General features: G+C 46.0%; 1 protein-coding gene across 1 annotated transcript in view; it reads right to left on the bottom strand.

Annotated features, from left to right (window-relative positions):
• LOC135225793 (uncharacterized) overlaps positions 1 to 12,311 on the bottom strand; it is a 109,630-nt gene extending 97,319 nt beyond the window's left edge. Inside the window, exon 1 of the mRNA XM_064265273.1 lies at positions 12,178 to 12,311. The gene's annotated coding sequence lies outside the window, so the exon portion shown is untranslated. The remainder of the gene's footprint in view (positions 1 to 12,177) is intronic.
• Between the last annotated feature and the right edge of the window lie 1,752 nt (positions 12,312 to 14,063).

Raw genomic sequence — 14,063 nt, 5'->3', positions numbered from 1 at the left:
GAGAGAGAGAGAGAGAGAGAGAGAGAGAGAGAGAGAGAGAGAGAGTTGAAATCATCTCCAAATTTCAGGATGAAACGATGAAAACTCTGGCTCTGCTGTGATATTGGCAAATAAAAAACAGGATGAGCGAGAAGACTCCGAAGCGACATCCGATGAATGAGCAGCTAAAGAAGATTGTGTAAAGACATTAGATAAGTTTTAACAGAAAAACTGGGCGAGAGAGAAAACTAGACAGACTCTGTTCCCCACGATAATCTGAGAAACATTAGAAAATCAGGAAAATTATTCAAGATGTGATCGTGAATACAGTCCGTATTGAAGCTACAGTAATTGACTTGCATTAATTCGATTTTATGATGGGGTTAGTTTTTAAAATCGGCACTACATTGCAAATAAGTCTTCCTATATCTCTCGCGCAGCTGGCATAGGAAGCATCGTGCATCAGACAGCGAGATTGTTGGGTTTAAAATAGAATTTAGGCCAAAGGCCGAGTATTGGGACCTATGAGGTCATTCAGCGCTGAAGGGAAATTGACAGAAAAGTGTTTGAAAAGGTGTAACAGGAAGAAAAACCTCTCTGTTGCACAATGAATCAAGTGTTAGAAAAGGGTGGAAAATAGGATGAAGAGAGAGACTATGAAATCAGAAAAGTAAGAGAGAGAGGAGAGAGAAGGAGAGAGAGAGAGAGAGAGAGAGAGAGAGAGAGAGAGAGAGAGAGAGAGAGAGAGAGAGAGAGAGAATTATATTCGTCTAACATCGCCACCTCCATAAATTTGCACCCTCTTCTAAGTTAAAAAGTATTATCTTAATGATAATATACTCTTATAACTGCGTACAGCTATGAACAACCGAACGAGAACTTGTTGCTAATACGATCGAATCCTATAGAAACATCACTTTATTGTATTGATCAGCGTGCGACAGTAATCGAATCCGATAGCAACATCCGTTTATTGTATTCATCCGTGTGCGACCGTAATTACTGTATTCATGTTATAAATGTAGCTGAAGCTGATAAGGCAAAATTACGTGCATTAGCAGCCTGGAAAGAAGTCCCAAGCTTTTGTATGAATTCAAACGCAGCCGTGGTAAAAGAAATTAATAGCATGAAAGAGCTCATTTACTGTTGTTTTCACACTGACAAAAGATTAATAAAGTGTAAGGTTTGTAATACCTATGAAAACGAGTGAAAACAAACGGAATCCCTAAATTTTACAGCATCTAACCTGAGGGAAAAAACTAGCGTCCAATGAGACGTATTAGTCAAATTTTGGCCTTAAATTGCATCGTAAGCCAAACAGTATGACTTCGTTCCATAAGTTAAGTATCCAGATATTCATTATGCTAACTAGGAACAAAAACATTAGCTGAGACCAAATGATATGGTTGAATCTGGAGCCAAGGAAATAGACTAGCCGGCATCATTGTCTGTGTAAGCCACGCCTCCTTACAACAGTGCTGTTTTGACGACAAGCCTGTGTAATTGTATTTTAATTGAAAAGTAATAAATTACATATTTTAAGGTAATTAAAAGGGATTTTGACGAAGGAAAAATCTATTTCTGGGGGAAGACCTGTGTCGGCCGGTGAAATGGTCCTGTAGCACGCATTTCTAGGTATAAATAGATGCTAAATATACCAGAGAAAAAAGCTAAATGGAATGCTGAAGTTACCACCCTCAACTCGAACACCATAGGGCGTCGGTCGGTATAAGCACTGGGGCGAGTGGAGGCCACTATCACAGGTCTTCTGCCAATTAGAAGATTCCCTTCAAAGTCCCTCTTTAGGCAAGTGCCGTTACAAGGACTACCACATCTGCCTCTGCCCCTTCCGCTCGCTACTACTACAACTCACGCCCGGTGGCTTCATTCCTGTATTTAGCCGCATTAGTGATCGCACGTGTCTCTCGCTGCTCTCCTTTTCTGTGTTTTGACGAAGCCATGTCTGCTACAGAGCTCCAAGCTTCTTCATCCAAGTTGAGTATTCCACTTTACGTTTTGGTATCTTGTGTTGGCACGATGCATCCCCTTTTTAGCCCTTTTTTGGCCCCTTAGTTCTCGCGAACCGGGGTGACGCTATTTTCATCCGCCATCTTGGGTGCATCATCAGACGCGTGCGTTCTTTCCCTTTGTTTGCTTATGATTATATTTACTTCACGGTTTAATTTTAACTGTTTTTACTAATTTTTCATATTCCCGTGCATTTTCCTAGCTCCTGTCGTATCTGGAGTTTTGGTTTTACGTTGTTCATCTATACGTTGTGGGCTCTAACTCGCTCCTGACATTCTCTGAGGTCTCTTGTTGTTTATTTCGCTTTTTCTAGCCTTTGGCTTTTGTCCTCAGTCCCTCAGGAGCGTGTTCATTCCCCTTCGTACTTATTATTTATTTATTTCTTATTATACGTGAGTAGTGTATTTGGGCTTCCAGTTAGCCTATAGTACGCCAGTCTTGTAGACAGGGAGATTCCTCTCTCTCTCTCGCGCGCGATTTTTATGCATGCATGCTTTTATTGTATTTTCGATGTTAGCCAGCTATGATATTTATGATATTCATATCACTGTGAGGTTGGAAGTTTTGCATTTCCTACCCTGGCTTAACCGACCAGACCTAGGCTAGATTTTGGAAGGTAGGTCAGGTGGCCCTGCCCCTCCACCCTTTAGGCCCCTCCATTATCGCCCCCTGCTTGCGCTACTGTGCTTGCTGGGAGAGTGGTCCAGGATAGAGAGTCCCTCCCATGTCATGTTTGTTGGGCCTAAACCCTCCCTACCTGACCAGATTAAAAATTTTGATTTTGGAGGGTTTTGTTGGGTTCCTTCCGTCCACGTCATGACGTCCTTGGAGGCCGAGCTAGCCTACCTGACCGGATCCGTACCGATCTCGGAGGGTTAGGCTGGGTCCCTACTGGGTGTATCCTTTTCCCCCTTATTGTTCCTCTTTCGCAATTCTTCCAGTGATTCCTCATCATTATTTTATGTTTGTTTTGTTGTGTATTGCCTTGGCCTTGCCTCCTTTAGGGTGCCAGTTGGCGTTCACGACTTGTCCACTCCTCCAGACCACCCCACCCCACCCCACCCCACCCCTGCACTGGTCCTGTCCAGCGCTGCCTCTCCCCCGATGCGATCAGATTCAGGCCTAGGTTTTACCTTTTCCCCTGTTCTGCTCGTATCAGCCCGTCTCCGCCGGTATTAACTATTATGATAACAGGATTACGTATAAGACTCCGGAGTAGGTGAAGCCTTTAAGAGGTTACATTAGATTATATTAGATTTTATTCATATTTATGTTTGGTTAGACTCTGTAGGTATGTCTCAGGACCCGTAGCGGTTCCGACGTAGTGTGGTCTACCATCACACTCGCCAGGTAAAATATACCGGAGTTTATTGTACCGTTGTTTCCGTCGCTCAGTTTTCCATCTTCTTTGCTGTCACTGTTCCCCATTTCAGTGGGGACGGTATGGGGCTCAGAAATGCGACTACATTTAATTCGTTGCATTTTTCTGCTACGATGCGGTCAGACTCAAGCTTAGGTCTTACCTTATCCCCCTGTTCTGCTCGTATCAGGCCCCATACACAGGTTATAGCTTTACCATCCCGAAGACGGATTCCGGAGCAGACAGAGACACCCAGAGTTTTTTCTTTTATTCATTCAGTGAGTTGAAATCATTCAGTGAGTTGAATTGATAACCGATATTTCCTTTAACGGATCAAATATCTGATTAAAGTGCATCCTTCTGGCCGGAGTTAACTCCGGTGCCTCTACGTAATGATACTCATTTGACTTTTTAACTTACAGATGGTCCGCTGCCAGGTGGAGAGATGCTCGACTACCCTGATTAAGCCGTAAGGGCATGAGGTCTGCTGATCTCATGCCAACTGCGCCATCCTGTTGGACGACTATTTGGTCTGGCATCCGGACCCCTGCACTGTGTGCTATGAGATGATCAGCATCATCTCAGACGAGTCAGTAAGTAACATTCTCGCCTCGCCGTTTCCGTGAAATTTCTGCTATACGTCAACTTTGTGAAATTTCTTTGACACACAACCCCTCCCGGATGGGATCCTAATTGGATTATTTTTTACAGGCTAGTTTGTCGCTCCGGGCGGAGACCAAAGTGTCCCTGAAGTCCTGGGTGGGAGGATTCGGCAGGAATGCCAAGGCCGGACAGCCCTACGTGCTGTTCGAGGATCTGTGCTCCCTCCTTTACCCGGGAGCTCCGGCTTCGACAGCTGTTCCTGCTTCAGTGGCGGATCCAATCATCGAGGGCATCCGTCTGGAGACGCTACCCCTCCCGGAGGACCAAGAAGGCTTATGTGACTTGGTCACAGCGGAGGTCGCGGCCATCAGCCTCCACCTTGAACCCATGGCCACCGAGGATCAGGAGGTACATAGGTAGGGAGGTACATAGGTAGGGAGCTAAGTGAGGCAGGTAGTCTCCCCTTTAGCCCCACTCCTTCTTCTTCCCCTTCTTTCCAGGGCTTTTCTACCAGGTCCGCCCCCACTTGGGATAGTTCGGCCTCGGTCATCCCTAAGGTCAAGGCATGGAAGACAAGATCCCTTCCAAAGGGATCCAAGCCTGCTCCGGCAGACTCTATAAGGTCGTCTTCGGCCCCCAAGCCGTCGACCTCCACTTCCAAGCCTTCCTCTTCCAAGGCTGCTCCCCCACCCAAGGGGTCGAGGAGCCAGGGCCTCCAAAGCCAAGCCGACGGAGTCTGGCTTTGACCAGGAGGCCTTTGAAAATCTTCTGATGATGAAGATGAGTGAGGTAGTGGACACTAAACTTGAGTCAGTGTCCACTCGACTCGCCTCAGGCCTGAAGACCTCGGGCCAATCGATCCTATCTCTGACCCAGAGGATCCGGCCCAAGAGGAATTAGTGTCCAGAATCCTCCAGTCCGGGACCACGGCACAGTCCGTGACAGTACCGGATGCATCAAAGCTGCCACCATTCGAGAACAGCAACCTGTGGCAGTTAGCTCTGCACGCCCCACGCTCGGATGGAAAACTGACTATCGAAGGTTGCAAAACCCGGCCAGTAGAAGACTTTGAGTTCTTCCCGGCGGGCCTTCAATTTCCATTTCCGGGCTATGCTAGACTAGCCGAAGATGCGCTAGTCAGGGTAAACAAAGTCCCGAAGGAGACAGTCATTTACCCTAGGGACCAAGCCCAGTCTGCATGGGTCCGCACCCTTATAGAATGGGACTGCGTCAAAACAAATTTGACGCCCCATAAAGGTTGCTTCACGATGTTTGTGGCCCCACAAGGAGTTCCGACTCCTTGCACCTCGAAGGTGGCGGAGTTGACCCTACAAGCCGCGGTAGAGGACATACCTTTACCGCAATTAAAAGAGACAGAGGCTACCTCCTTGCTCTTCCCCGGCGATATAGTTTTGGACTGACACTCCGGCTACGTTCACTGTAGGCAGGCTTGACCCAGAGTGTGCCTCCGCCTTGTTCACTGAACGTTTACCTAGAATTTAGGACCCCTTGGTCAAAGCGGAATTCGAGGCGAGATGCACGCTGAGTAGGTCGATTAACTCAAGTCACCTCGGCGGAGTTGATTGCTACGATGTTCATGGATGAGTCTCTATTTTGAGTCCACACAAAGTCACTATTACAGGCCTTCCAGTCGGAAGAGAGAGGAGGAACTCCGTACAGGTCCATTGCAAAGTCCCAACGCCGCCTCACGCCCAGCCGCCCTGGATACTCGTGTAAGGACTGCGTCCCTACGGTGAAGTACCAGGTTGGCCCACAGGTTTGCCGTCTGGTGGGCGAGGAAGGAGATGGCTCTTCCTCCAGACTGGCAAAGTCTCCTGAAAGCCGAGTCTTCCTCAGGAGAAATCTCTCCCGAGTTGGCTGGGACCTTAGACACTGTGAGGGACCACAGGTCTATCCAGGAGACGGCCTGGAAAGCTGCCATAGCGGTAGATTCCAGGCCCAGTGCCTCTTGCTGCGAGAACCAGAGGTTCTCAGACAGGAGCTGCTGCAGAGACACACCCGGAGTTAGCCTGGCTAACTCTGGGTTTACCTGTTTGGGCGGCATTGGATCTTCTGACGGCAGGTAGAAACGCCGCTGTCGCAGTAGAGGAGGTGGAAGCAGCTTGCTCGATCTGCTTGACCTGAGAGAGCCTTCTTGTCCAGCACCAGCACCAGCGATCGGGAGGACCTCTTCCCAGCCTCGGCACGTGGCCAGTCAGAGACCGTCACGTCAGCTCGGGTAGCCAGCTGGTCGCCGCGAGAGCGAGAGCTGGCCTGGTGAGAGCCGCCTGAGCGGCTGTCACCAGTCTTCCGCTCCGTGCCGTGAACCTGACACCGAGCGAGCTCTGACGTCTGGTTCTTGGCTGTACGGTCGCTGGCAGGTGACACTCGGTGCCTCTCGCAAACGAGAGGCCGAGACGGAACCTGATGCAGTGGCAGAGCCTCTGGCACCAGGCGAGGAAGTACTGGTGTTAGCCGGTACTCCTCTGGTCCCCGTAGTCTTCTTCCTTGCGGAAGAAGAAACGGGCCCCGCTCCCGAGGGAGCAGGAGGACCAACGGACAAACCCCCCCGTCTCACCGGAGCAAGACGGGCCCTGAGAAGCTCCCGAAGGAGACTTCTTAGGAGGGGAGGAGGCAACCTTCTTCTTCTTCGGCTGTGAAGCCTTAGAAGTTGAAGGGGGAGAGGCGGGATAGACCAACGTCGGGTACAGCAACGCCACGAGCAGGAACGACATCGGCAGGTGCGGACATCTCGGGAACAACAGGTACAGCAGTCACGGCAGGAACGGTCGGGAACATCTGGGTGGGTACGGCAGGTACGGCAGGCGGCATCTCCAACACAGGCGGTCGAACCAACGTCACCGACATCTTAGGCACCGGCGGCAGGTCCAGGGGCGAGCTCTTAGGACATCTGAAGCCAGGCCGAGGCAGCACGGCAAACCCGGGCAGCGGCGGTGGCCCACTCCCCCTTGGTACGGCGATCGGCCCCTGCACTGAGGTGGTTGGTGACACTGACACAGCATGCGGGGAATACACCAGGTGAGGGGGAGCGGCGTACCCTGGGGTTGACAGGGTGGTAGTAGTCGGGGTCACCGTTGCATGCGTGACCGCGGCAGAGCCAGCAAGATGGTACAGCAGCCCCTGGACACTGGGCATGCCCTGCAAGCCCAAAGACGCCCACACCTGACCAAGGTCGTCCCTCGCAGCAGAAGCACCTGTGGAAGCAAAGGTCGGGTGATTAAGGGGGGGTTTCTACCCGCTCGTGAGGAGTTGACGAACGGATAGAAGACCCCGAGTACAACTGGACGTCGGGGTACCGAGCGCCTTCCTCCACACTCGACAGATCGGGTGAGGAGAAGGACCTGGATAACCCCCCCGAAGGGGAAGGTGCCATACGTGGGATCTGAGCAGGGGGCAGGAAAGACGACGAAGTGTCCGTTACCAAAGGAGTCGCGGGAGAGCTTTCCGACGACTCCTTTGCAGGCCTTCGCTTCTTCCTGCCCTCGTACAAGCCCCACTGCACCTCTGACCAAGATACACACACTTCACAGGGCTCTGTGCGCGAGCATTCGCGCCCCCGACACCGAGCACACAATACATGGGGGTCGATCTCCGGAAAACTGTGGAATTTTCCGCACTTACGCCCTTTAGTTCCGGGGCACAGTCACCGGATAATTGGAGGGCGAGGTGAACCCATGTCGATCAACAATTCAATGCACTTACAATAAAAAAAATAGAAAATGATTGTACTTACAGTCAGTTTCACTATCAAAACAGAACAAGAAAACACAACCATACACAAGCAAATGACAATGAAGCGGGCAGAGAGTGAAGATACACACATCCACACGCTGTGAGGCCGAAAGCAAAAGTGATTCTTCACCTCCAAGTCGCGCGGCGCGCGCACTGTCGGACAAGCAGTTAACTACCGAACCCCTTGTTCGAAAGCTTACGACCTATCCAGCTGCCGCTAGTAACCTTCCTATTGTAAAAGGACCGAAAGGTTTGTATCCCGTGTCGGAACAAACATTCTACAAAAACTGCATTACTTTATCTTATATGGTTTCTGATCAATAAATACTTGTAATGGTCGAGCAGATGACAGATCAGTGAATTGTTTATGACAAAAATGTATTTTTCAAGTCTATATTACTATTTTGACTTTTTTATTTTTAATAATGTACTTATCCCTGAAATAAATGTAACCTTTAACGTTCGCATGCTAGGAATGGCAAAATTTCATCGTTGCCAATATTGTGGAGCTTCACACATACGCCGATACATTTACAAACTATTTCCATGAATTCATGTAGTCATAGTAATGCAATAATGATTAAATTGGTTTAATATGTATATATACCACAAATAGATACGCTAATTTCACTTATTTCCACGGTTTTGTGTAAGTCTTATATCCAGTTTGGAGGGTAAACACATACCAATTGGCAACACTGATAAAAAATCGGAGAGTGCAGCAAAACCGTTGATATTTGAGTCAGGAATCTAGTTACTTTTCCAACAACAAATATTTTCAAATCAATAATCATGAATACATAATAAATTTATGTAATTCATTACCTTACACTGATGCTTAACTATTTATTTCAAAAGGGAGGACTACAGATCCGGGGACGTTGCTAAGAATAAAGTTTTTGGTAGTTGACCCAGTGAAAATAAAGCCAAAAAAACATCAAACGGTAAAGGGGGACCCAGTGGGAAACTGGGGTTTTTGGGTGGGGAGAAGCGGCCTTGGACTTTCACGGCGCCCGAAACTCTCAATTCCCGGCTTTGAGACCCAGATCCTTTACCCTGAATACAAAAGTTTTACCCCTTACTCTGCATTCAAGGTTGACGTAGGCTAGGCTAGCCTAGGACCCCTTACTTTGCAGAACTTTTGAACCACTAGCCTACATGTAAAACATCTAGCCTAGGCTACCACTAACCGACATTAAATTATATGCTAGGACCCCAAACTTTGCATACATAACTTTGAACCACTGCTTTACATGTAAACGACAGACTAGCCTAGGCTACAACTAACCAGAATTACTGATAATTTATTTGTTAACGGTGAATATGTTTATGTGTGCTGTCAGTAAGGCCATGGCGGAACGGTGCTTCGCGCCTTATCCGCATATTGAAAGATTCTTGGCAAGCACGACATGTTCTGGCAAGAGGTAATCTTGCGCTGCGCGCGCTAGCCACAGGGGTTACAGTAAGGCCGTGGCGGAACGGCGCTTCGCGTCTTATCCGCATATTTAAAGATTCTTGGCAAGCACGACATGTTCTGGCAAGAGGTAATGTTGCGCTGCACGCGCTAGCACAGGGGTTACAGAGAATTAGCCACAGTACATACAAAAAAACACGACTAGCCTAGGCTATAAATCCCCCCATAACTTTAACATTAAACACCTTCCTCGTTCGCCACGGCCTTACTGTTCGAACACGTGCTTCGGTACTGGCTTCGAACTAACTGAAACACTAGTTTACATACAAATTGCGGCATTATGTATGTTCCTATGTGCCCACCGTCGGGCCAATAGATCTGTTCGAACAAGTGCTTCAGTACTGGGTTCGAACTAACCAAAATACTAGTTTACATACAAATTGCGGCATCATGCATGTTCCTACGTGCCCACCGCCGGCCCGATAGATCTGTTCGAACACGTATTTCGGTACTGGCTTCGAAATAACCGAAACACTAGTTTTAAGGCTAACAAAAATTAATATACAACTTACCTTATTCACATTTCAAAGTCGCTGTTGTCCGACGACCATGAAGGGGTACATGAAGGCATCAGTCTCGGCCTCTTTGAAACGGGTGGGGGGATCACGTGGCTCGCTGGTAGAAGGTCCTGGTTTTATTGTTTCGAACTGGGAAATCCAATTTGAGATGGGGGATGTCGAGCAACTTTTGAGCGGATAGACACGTTTTATCAATTTCAGGAACGCCCGAAATGGACATGGAACATCTTGTAGATACCGCTTCTGGATACAGTACATAGAAAAATAGCTTTCATAAAGTTTTTTCTGCATACCGTGTCTCAGTAGCGCGCTCCGTTTAAGAACACGGCACTGCGATTCTATAGTGTTCGTGTGTACATTCAGGTCGTCCGGGCTAACGAAGTTCATGCTGTGGTTCACGACATTATGCGCAAAATAATAATCCCGGACTTTGCTGTACGACTTCCAGCAATCAGATACAATTGTGGTTTCTGGAAGTACGTTATCAAGCAACACCGGGATCAGAGTTTCGGCAGAATGGTCAGGTACCACCTTGAAAAAGGTCTCACGTGTCTGTCGGTCAATGCCACCGAACACCCAAGATCCGTCCACCTTTCGGCCACGGTTGTACTTCCGTTTCCCAAATTTAGATTCGTCGATCTCAACAATATGACCAGGACCACCGATTTTCTTACTATCACCACACAGGATTTGGCAACATATATCCCTACAAAAATTATACCAATCCACCATGGTGTTAGGTGCTAGAAGCATAACCAAATCCGTTACAACACACAGTGGGGTTTTCTTGGTGAAACAAAATATTAATAGTATAATAATTGTTTCTAGGGACAAACGTGACTTTTCAAAAAAGGACACGTGCCGAACTGATACCTTCTTACCACACTTGCTGGTCCCATGTTTCATGAACCGTCAGTTCGCTATGTTGCACGTTGTACACAACCCCGAATAATCCCAAAGTAACCCTTCTCTGTACAACCACTTCATAAATTCGTCGGTGTTGTGTAGGAACTCGATCAGAATATTAATACTATACAAATGCGTATACTTATCGAACTCGTCAGCTGTAACACTTTTGGGAAATAATACTGCGTGCGTTCTATCCATGTCGGCGGTGGAGAACGGAAAGGGCAAATTTTGTGACTGCAGGTATGATTGTCTGATTCATATTTATGGGACACGTTTTTATTGGTTGGAAGGAAGTTAATCCATGTCCCTTGGGGATGACCTGGGTCAACCTGATACAGGATTGGTTTGATTTAAAATTCCCTCGTTGGGGGGGCGGGCCGACGTACGGTGCCTGTCTGCGGCCAACTCAAGAACTAGGGGAGCTACGACTTCCATGTCAGCCTTCACATCAAGTGGGTACTTAGAAAAATTTACGTTTCACGGGAAATATCGGCGGATGGTATTTTGGTGTAAATTGGTCGGATAAGTGACTTTTTGGGTATATTTTGGAATTCTGGACAACTTTTATTCTGTGCATTTTGTTATTTGGGGTAATGATTCTGGAATTGTCGGATCTGTCCCCGGATCTGCGAACTACCCTTTCAAAATTATCCAACGCACTCTTCTTCTTTTCTCCCGAAGCATTGCAAGTTTCCTTGGACTCGAGGGCAATCGTTTTCACCATTTAAGATTGTGGCGAAGAAACCATCCCTGCGTCTATGGATGCAAGTGGTGTGCAGATTTAGCACAGAAAATGGAAAGTTTATTGACACAAGTGACTCCGCAAACATCGAGATGGCGTCGCTCTTCTACATGTAAGGTGCTTTACTATGTAAAAATTCAGTGTCATGGAGGTGTCTTGGAGTAAGTTTGCACTGCGCATAGTTAGACATCCATCAACCTCTGTTTAATCTTAAATTATGACATTATTTTGTACTTTAGGAGAAAACTCTTATTTCAAGAGTAAAGTAGAGGTCTCAATGTGTTGTTTCCACGACCGACTCGCGACTGGTGTCCATCTCCAGAGTCAAGGTGTGTTAAAAGTACTTACAAGTACTTTTCCTGGAAGGTGGGTCAATGAGCGGGCAAGACTGGCCCAGGTAGTCCACTCGGTTGTTTACCCTACAGCTAGCAAGCCCCCATGGACAGGTCAGGGCATGACACTGTAGGTAAGTGATGTTAGGAAGGCAAGGACTGATTAGATAAGGACATGGGCATTAAATGAGGTTGGGTTTGTTTTCGTCTGCGGAGAAAAACCTGTTCCCGTCCCGTCGTTCTAATAAACTAGGCGTTCTCATAAGCTAGGTATTAGGTAGTAGGCTACTACTCCTAGGTAGGTAGGATAGGTAGGTAACTCTGACCCCTTAACCTGGAACTTAGGGAATACCATAACGATTATAAAATTTGGTCTAGTAACAGCCTGAGATAAGAATTTAAAGACATAGTTCTCAGCGTGTTTCCACTACAATACAATAGGAAAGCCTGCTTGTATAAGAATAACATACTATAGGTACCTGCATAAATATAGTAGAAGATTTTCCGACTGAAGATTTCAAGTAGTAGTAGTAGAAAGAATTTTCCTCTGAAACGGCTCCCCTTTCGTTCTATACCTCCTTAATCTTTTATAAATTTCTTCCTATTTCAATTTTCTTCTTTCGAAAGATCTACAAATAGAAGGTATTAGCCATCAATTCCTCTTTATTGATATGGCAGCTACAAACATCGACATCTATTTCTAATGTCACTATATGCAGGGCAGTGGAGTAAGAAATGTTCAAAGTTTTCATTTATTTCTTCACACCACAAACATGTATATCTTCCTCTTTAAACTTATTCCTATCGTCTAATTCTAGCTCTACTGATCAGCAATTTTTTTGTTCATTGTTATCATACCAGATTTCATTTTCTTATGTTTTCTGTATATTTTTTATAACTTTTAGAGGTTGTCATTCATATCTCTCTGTCATGCTTTTTTTTTGTCCTAGCTATTAATAATTATTTTTAACTGCTTACCTCTAAGTGACTAAATTTTACTTAAATTTATGTTTATTTCTTCCAGATATTCTTTTATTTGCAGAACCCAAAGGATTATCTTTTTTTCATACTGGTCTGTCCATCACTCTTAAGTGTATGCTTCAGATAGAGTGGTATATTCTTCATATCCCTAGAGTGGTAGGAAGAGGTCCCTATTTCGGATCTTCAAGCACAACTAGCTGTTGACCTTGTGCCTTCATTATTGTCCTGTACACTTGGTTATATATTTTCTTACAGTTCATTAATGTCTTTCTTGCTGAGTTTATGCCTTCCATGGCATACATTAAGGATGGTATTGCTAATCCTTTCCAATAGAGGTTTCCTATATTTACCCTGCCACAGCTTTCACTGATGACTCCATTAGCCATGTTTGCCTTGGCATCTGCTTTGCTTTAATTTAGGCCCTTTTTATTTGTCTTCTGAAACAGTTTTTCGCACTGCTGATTGTCACAGCCACGTAGGTATTTGCTTAAATATTTGTATTCCTTTTATGTGCTGCATATTTTCTACATCATCAATGCTGTCTTTATTCATATTTAGGCTACATTCACTTGCTATTTCCATAAGAGTTTTTTATTGCTTTTGTTATTTATTTAATGGTGTATCCTAGGATTAATCCGGCATCTGCATATAACAGTGCCACGATCCTTTTAATTTCATTCCTGTAATTTTCCTTTGTACTTTCCAATTTTTAGATGACCAAGCAAGTTATTAACAGGAAAAATACCACTGATCAATTACATCCCTGCCTAATGTCATTTGTTACATTTAGCTCTTTTTGTTCAACATTGTTGAGGCACAGACTTATTGTATCGTGTATATCTTTGCGACTTCACTTACTACCTCTGCATATAGGCCTTTCATTATGACCTCCGTGAGCTTTATCCTGTCTACTGAATCCAAAGCTTGTTGGAAATCTATGACCATAAATAACGGGTCTTTTCCTCTGTAAGTTTCTTGTATGCAATACTCCAGGATGTACAAGTTAAGCCTGGGTCACACATTGGCAATTTTAGACCGCGACTGTCGTAAAAGCAGGGTTTGGTGATCAAGGCTGGGTCTCACATCGGCGATTCGAGCCCGCGACCGTCCTAATACTTCTTTAAATTAAGCCTGGGTCACACATTAATGATTTCAGACCGCAATTTTCGTAAATGCTGGGTTTGGCGATCAATCTCCTATAGCCGCGGGGCTTGGGCTTAACTAAAAAAAGAAAAGTCAGATGATATCTATTCCAATATGACGACCTCAACATCATTTCGCAAATTTAGATGAGATTAGGTATTTACGTAGTCGTACGCACAAGTCACCGATGATTTAGGACACACCCACAATTAATGGTTTTTTACAGGACGGCGAGTTCCGT

The sequence above is a fragment of the Macrobrachium nipponense genome, chromosome 13 (assembly GCF_015104395.2).
Source record: "Macrobrachium nipponense isolate FS-2020 chromosome 13, ASM1510439v2, whole genome shotgun sequence".
NCBI lineage: Eukaryota > Metazoa > Arthropoda > Malacostraca > Decapoda > Palaemonidae > Macrobrachium > Macrobrachium nipponense.
This window is presented reverse-complemented; position numbering and strand designations above follow the sequence as displayed.